The sequence below is a fragment of the Belonocnema kinseyi genome, chromosome 10, assembly GCF_010883055.1.
Source record: "Belonocnema kinseyi isolate 2016_QV_RU_SX_M_011 chromosome 10, B_treatae_v1, whole genome shotgun sequence".
Lineage (NCBI taxonomy): Eukaryota > Metazoa > Arthropoda > Insecta > Hymenoptera > Cynipidae > Belonocnema > Belonocnema kinseyi.
The window spans coordinates 45,966,443-45,974,603 of NC_046666.1; positions in this window are offsets into that span (position 1 = coordinate 45,966,443).

Consider the following 8,161-nt stretch of genomic DNA (forward strand, 5'->3'; position numbering starts at 1 on the left):
AAATATATATAAATAAATAAAGTGATTCTTGCTTGAAAATTAATCTTTAAAAAAAATGCGTTTTTTAAAAATAGAAAGTCATCTTACTTAACTAAAAATTGAACCAGTTCATTTTTTATGGTGAATTAATCGTTTTTAGTTGAGAATATAACTATTTGGTTTAGAAATTAATATATTTTCTTGAAAATTTTCTTTTTTAGTAGCAAATCAGTTTTTTTATTGAAACTACTAGTTTCTTACAAAATGTAATCTTTGGAAAATTCATCCTTTTGAGTATAAAATCAATCTTCCCGGTTCATATTTTAATTTAAATATTAAAAAATGTTGGAGAAAATTCAAATAATAAATTGAAAGATGAAGTAATTTGATAACAATTTATTTTTTGGTTGAATATGCATCATTTTAGTTGAAAATTCTTTTCCGTTTGTAAACTTAAATATTCGTTTACAAATTCGATTTTTTAGTAAAAAAATTAATTTTTTAAATTGAAAATGTTATTATTTCATTGTTTATTGAAAATGTATTTTTACTTGAAAATCCAGATATTTGATTGATAATTCGTTGGAAGTCCGTCTTTGTAGATAGAAAATTTTGTTCAAATTTAAGCTGCTTTGTTGAAAATGAAGACATTTTGTTAAAAAGTCAACTTTTTTGTTAAATATTAATTTGTTTAGTTGAATTCAACTACTTCTGGTGTAAAATTAAAATTATTTTGTATAAGTATCATCTACCACATTTTTTGTTCATGATTGTTCTATTTTGGGTAAAAGTTAATTTCTTTGTGGAAAATTTAACATAATTGTTAATAAGTCTGCTTTTGCTTGAGGATTTATCATTTTAATTTAAAATTGATCTCTTTGCTTGAATATTCGACTATTTTATTTTAAAAACTTTTTTTGGTTGAAAATTTTTTATTCACTATAAATATAAATATTCCAGTTAAAGATTTTTTATTTTATTTTTAAATTCACCTCTTTGAGAATTTTAACCTATCCTAATACTCATAACTTAACTATTTTGTTTCAAATTCCTTCTTTTTTCGTGGAAAATTAAGTTTTCAACTCAAAATTTAACAATTCAATTTTTTATTGTAAACTTATGATTTTTCGTTAAAAATTCAACTACTTCGTTGAAAATATGTCTTCTGGTAGAAAATTATTCTTCTGGGTTCAAAATTGATCTTTTTAGAGTAAAAATTCAACTATATAGTTTAAAATTAATCTTTTTTCCGTCTTTTTTGATAAAATATTATTATTCTTGTTTGCAAATGGTTGAAAATTTACCGATTTTTTTAAGATTTGTTTTCTTTGTGTTAAAAATTAATTTTTTAACTGAATATTCAAATATACAATTTTTAATAAACTTGTTTATTAGAACACTTATTTCTTTCGTTGAAAATTGGAAAATTATTCAAGGAATCTGCATTATCATCAGAGAATAACAGAAACTCTTAAAGTGTTTTCAGACCAGATGGAGCTATGAATTAAACAGTTTTTAAAATTAATGTGTGTTTTTTAAAAAATATTTTCCTTTGCTCCACTTGGAATCAAAACACAGAACTTTCGATTGCCGTTCGGGTGCTTTTCCTATAAGCTACTAGATAGATCGAAAGAAAAATCCTTTTTCTGAAATCCACGCAATATTTTGCCCGCTGTTACGTATTCAATTTTTTCAAGGAATCTGTATCATCATTAGAGAATAACAGTAGTTATTAATGTCTTTTCAGAATAGTTGCAACAAGAAATTACAAATATTTGTTATTAAAATTTTTTCTGGAAAAATATCTTCTCCTTCGTTCCGCTGGAAATCGAACGACTGAAATTCCGATTGTCCGTCAGTTGATTTTCCATTAAGCTACTAGAGAGATAAAAAGAAGAAAATGTTCTTTGAGAAATCCACGCATTATTTTACCAGGTGTGGTGTCCTCCAATTTTTCAAGTAATCTGTATTATCATTAGAGATTTGCGGAAGTTAAGTACTCAAATTTTCAAAGAATCTATATTATCATTAAAGATTTACAAAAGTTCTTGAAGTCTTTTCAGACTAGATGGAACACTAAATTACAAATTTTTATAAATTAAATTTTTGTTCTGAAAAAAAGATCTCCTTCGTTCCGCTGGAAACGAACCACAGGAATTTCGAATGTAGTTCAGTTGCTTTTCCCTTAAGCTACTAGAGAGATCAAAAGAAAAAACTTTTTGTTGAGAAATCCACGCATTATTTTACCAGGTGTGGTGTACTCCAATTTTTCAAGGAATCTGTATTATCATCAGAGATTTGCGGAAATTCTTTAAGTCTTTTCAGACTAGATGGAACTATGAATTAAATTTTTTTCTAATTTAATTTATTTATGAAAAAAGTTTTTCTTCTGCGCTCCACTGGGAATCGAACCACAGAAATTTCGATTGTCGATCAGTTTCTTTACCCTTAAGCTACTAGAGAGATGGAAAGAAAAATCCATTTTTCAGAAATACACGCATTATTTTTCCAGGTGTGGTGTACATCAATTTTTCAAGGAATATTTATTTTCATTAGAGAATAACGCAAATTCTTAACCTTTTCAGAGACTAGATAGATATAAGAATAAAAAACAATTTTAATTAAATTTTTGTTCTGAAAACATCTTCCTCCTTCGTGCTTTTCCCTTAAGCTACTAGAGGTTTCGAAAAGAAACTCCTATTTCAGAAATACAAGAATTATTTTACCATGTAAGCAAAGCAGATCTTTTGTTTCAGAAACAAAAATTAATTTTGAACAATTATGTTTAAAAAATGTTGTTTTTTCCGTTGAAAAGTAATTTTTTAACTGATAATATAACCAAAACTTTTTGGTCGAAAATTTAACTATTTTGTTGAAAATTCTTGTTTTTTTCATGCAAATGAATTTTTTCGACTAAAAACTAAACAATTTGGTTAAAAATTAATCTTTCTTAATTAAAAATTCACGCGAGTATCTTTAGGTGAAGTAATCTTGGGTAACTCGGGGTGATTTTTTATACAGAGATAATTCAGGGTAATCCAATATAATGCTCAGTAATCCACCTCCGCTGGACCCCATCTTTATGTGTTGCTTCCCCTCGGTTTTCGGTTATATTTCATTAGTACGCGCACCTCACGATTACGCACTCGTCGATACTGGCGCAAAACTTGAGGTTATGAAGGACTGGTGTCCTTTCTAAAACTTAAAGGATATTTAACCAAGCGAATAAATATATTGGAAGTTCTTTAAAAAGAAATTTTATGGCACCCCATACGTATACGACACGCAAACCGTTTACCTATTCTTGAGCCAAGCACATACACATAAATTATAACGAAATGATAAGGATTTCGAGAGCGATAAAAATAAGAAGAATTTATCTGAAAAATAGGACCATAAAGAGTCTCTTTCGAAAAATGCTTGAATTGATTAATTATTCGTTTCTGGAACATGTCGAAAATAAAGTTTTCTGGAAATTTTGTCAGCATATTTTACAGTGTTGCTTATTTCCAAAAGTGACAAAAAGTAATAAATAATTAATTCCTAACTAAGCCAAGTAGTAAAAAAATGGTATGTCAATGAATTTTAATTTTAAAAAAAAAATTTAAGTGTTAGGTCTTTCAATTAATAAAACAGTAATAATTATTAATTAATATTAATTTTTGAATCCAAAATAAAAATAATTGGAATATTATTTTAATTCTCTTGAAATATATAAATCTTTTACTCGCCTTAAACTTTAAAAAACTAGAGTATAATCAATTAAATAATATCTTATAAACATTCGAAAATCTTTCAAAATTTGAAAATATTTTTAATTTCTTTAAAACTTCTAAAATTGTTAAATATCTTTTGATCTGACTCGAACTGTTCCTAAAGTTGTAAAAAATATTCAAAAATGATAAGAATTGCCTAAAAATCTTCCAGATTTTTTAAAAACATTTTTAGATGGATTTTTTAATTTTTTAAATTTTCTTTCAAAGTTAGGTAATCGAAAAAGAATATTTAAAATCTTCCCACAAATCATAAACAAATTTTTGTTATTTTCTTAAAACCTTTCAATCTGCTCAAAAAGCTTCGAAATCTTAAAATTAATTTTGTTGAATAAATTTCATTTTAAGTTTTTCTAGGAATCTCAAGGAAATTGTTTTAATATCTTGGAACCTTTCAAAATTCTTCAGAAGCTTCAAAATTCTATTTTAAAAACTTCTGAAATCTATATTATGTTTTTAAAAAATTATCTCTTCAAATTATAAAATAGGTTCCGAATTACTTCAAAATTTCCTAACAATATCATCTACACTGATTCAAATTTTTCTTAGAATTTTCAAAAATCCTGCAAAATAAAAAAAGTGACTTAAATCTCTTACATTTTTCCCGACTATTGTGGATATTTCTTGAAATGCTTTTAAAATCTTAAACAGTCTTTTAATACCTATTTTTAAAAATAAAAAATAATTTTAAATTTCATCAGCAATTAAAAAGAAAATTAGTTTATTCTCTCGGAACCTTTCAAAATTCTTTAAATTCTTCTGAATTTGACGTTTAAAATCTTCAAAAATCTAGACTTTTCTGTATATTTTTTAAAATATCTCCAAGACTAAAATTATTTTTTACTCATTTTAAAACTTCTAAATATTTTTTGAAACCTGCTCGAATTTTTCCTACGTTTTTTTTATTTTTGAAAATGAAAAAAGTGTAGTCCCTGTTTTGTGAATTTAGAAAAAAATCTGTAAAAACTTGCCTTACAGTCTTCCTGACACTCTTTTCGCCAATTTATTTTTAAAAATTATTTTGAATGATTTGAAAAACTTTAAATTAATTTTTCATGTTTATTCCCTTAAAAATTCTATAATGCTTAAAATATTTCTAAATTCTTTGTTCGAATTCTTAAAAAATCTAAATTTTGTTTAGATTTTTCTAATTTCTTAAGTATTTTCTTAAAATTATTTGAATAATCACTTTAAATTTGTTAATAATTTTTTTAAATCGTTATCAGTTTAAAATTACTTTTTTTTTAACCTATTTGAAACTTATAAATATTTTTCAAATTTACTGAAACGAATTTTCAAACTTTGTATTTTTGGAAATTCAAAAGATGTCTACATTTTCTTTCGAAATTTCACAAAATCATTTGAAATATTTTTCAATCTTTCTCAAGTTTCACTTCAAATTATTTTTTTAAAATTATAAATCTGTTCAACTTTTCCCAGGAATCCTAAGAACATTTTTTATGCTCTTGAAACCTTTCAAAATTCTTTCAAATTTTTTTTTTTAATATTAATCAATCTCGGCATTCTCTTTATATTCAGAAATTTCTTAGAGATAAATGTCATATAATATTTTAGTTTGTATTTCAAAAATGTTTAATTATAAATATGACAATATATAAAGGTACAGTTTTCTATATAGAAATAAATTTAAGGGACAAAAGTGTTTTTGATAGACTTATAATAATGAAAATATTAATACCAAATGTATAAAAACACTAAAATCCAATTTTTCGTGTACAATTTGGTAATAAAAATTTATGTTAGAAAAGAAAACTGCTGAACAAACGAGAATCTCGTCACACTTGAACGTCTTATTAAGAATTTTGATCGAATAAGACGAGGCAATATTTATTTTTAAATGAATTTTTTTTTAACTAAAAAAATAATTAACTTTAAAATATACATACGTTGCGGAAAAACCCAAGTTACCCAGGTATCCACAAAAAATTTAACTTTGAGTGGATTATTAATTTATTATCAAGTTATTTAACTAATGCACATAAAATTAGTAAAGTTGTAATAGAATTATTAGTTATTTCAACAATTATTAATTAATTATTAATTATTCGTGTAACTGAGTGACTGTTTGATATTTTCCGAGGTCCTCATGTCTATTTGTTATACTAATGGACAAGTTTCTAAGAATGACCCTTTTTGACGAAGAAGATGTGGATCTCGGGACAGTGAGGGTACGTGGGTTAGCGCTCGCAGATGATAAGGTCAATCGAAGACTTACAAATAATTTTTGTGGATTTAGCAGTTACCGTTGCTGAAATTTTTGTTACACCTTAGGAAAATTTAGAAACGGTTTCTACATAAAGTTTTAGTGACGCATCTTTGAAAATTGCTATGTACATTTCTCATATAGTGTGCATCTTGTATTTATTTAATTAAGGTCTCTCTTATTGGAAAATTAAAATCCTTTATAAGGATTATTTGTATAAATATACTTTATAACTATTGTTGAAAAATTACTTTTTAAAATGTTATTTTATAATTTGAAATTGACAATAAAATTTGGAAAAATAATTTGTGCACACAAATTTTTATTATTCGAGACTCAAAAGTTGAAACTTTGTAAATTATTTCTGATTTTGTGAAATGAAAAAGCTACTTTTTAAAAGACTCAAATACCAGAATTTTGATATTATAATATGTTTGACATAATATCTTTTTAAAAATAATTAAAATGATATTTTAGATACAAATTAAAATTTATTTATTTATTTTTAACAAAAATTGACTTTTTCAGTTTAAAGTAATTTTTTTAAATTTTGCAGATAAAAAATTAGTTAAAATTCGAATTCATTTAAAAATATATTTGGAGGGTTTAAAAGTTTTTAAATTATTAACAAATAACTTAAAATTAAAAATGTTTTCATTAAATATAAAACAAATTTAAATATTTGAATATTTTAAAAACGAGATTAGAAGCTTTTTAAGCATTTTCGAATTCTTCATATTACTAAGAAACTTTAAAATTAGTTTATTGTTGAGAAATTAACTTTTAGATACAATTGAACAAGATTTTTAAAAATGCCGAGAAAAATCTGGAATATTTTTTAATATATTTTTTTTTTAATTTTGAAAGATTTTGAAAGATTTTAGAAATAATTCGAGGCAGTTTAAAAGATGTTTGAAACTTTGCATGATCTCTTCTATGCATTATATATAATGCCTAGGCAATGTACATAATAGAGAGTATTACACTAAGGTGGTCAAAAAACACTTTTCGAGCTACAGGGCAAAGCACCTCCCAAGTTTCTATTTACGGTAAAAGAAAATCCATAAGTTTTTGTTTTTCGGAATTTGAATATTATCACGTGCCACCGTGCATTTCAAAATCCCGTTTAATTAACATGAGGAAACTTTGAATTTTCGACGAATGGAACTCGTGTTCCAGAGTTTCTTTGAAACCTGCCAAACTTTTTAGGGATTGAAGAGGATTGTCCAAGAAATAAAACTATACTAATAACTTTTATTATAAAAAAACTATATTTTTACGTATTTTCGTTAATTTTGAGCAATTTCCGTCGCCTTTTTTATACAAATAATTACTAATGGAAAATTTGAATATTTCCTATGCCTTATTAACTAATTTTAAATTGTTTGAACAAATGCAAGTTATTTAAACAATTTTTAAATTGAGCCAGAGATATCAACTTTCTTTTGAAATTAAAATCCTATTCCACTTTTTGTTGAATAATTTTATAATTTTATTACGTTTCTTTTAATGTATGATACATCTCTATTTGCTTAAACAATCTTTATTTCCGCAATTACGTTTTTTTTTCTCTGACAAAAAAATGAAATAAGCTAGAACACATAAGATTATATTTTTGATTGTTTTAATTGTTTAATGAAATATAATTTGTATAAATGATCACTTTTCCAAAAACTCGTTCATAATTTTAATTAATTGTATTTTCTCTATTTTATTTTATTTTTCTAGTTATCAAAAAATACCTGATTGAGCAAATAAGAATTACCTAAATTAATAGAAATTTGTTAAATATTAGAAGAAATGTCTCAAAATTATGTAATTATTTAACAAAAAGTAGCACATGATACTAATTAAAAAAAATTGACATTTCTGGCTCCATTTTAGAATATTTGCAAAATAAACAAAAAATAATTGTTGAAGTAATTACATAATGTTTTTAGAAAAATTCGCTACTCCAAACAATGACAAAATATTGCATTTCAATCCGAAAATGCGATTATTTTGTACATTTTTTGGGAATAAATAATTGTTTAAGTAATTTACATTTGTGTAAGCAATTAAACTTTTCTCCATGTTAATTACACGGAAATTTCAAGTGCTCGGTTGCACTTGTCAATATTCGAATTTCGAAAAACAAAAAATTACAGACTTTTTTCTCAGAAAATGAACACCTGCGGGGGGGGGG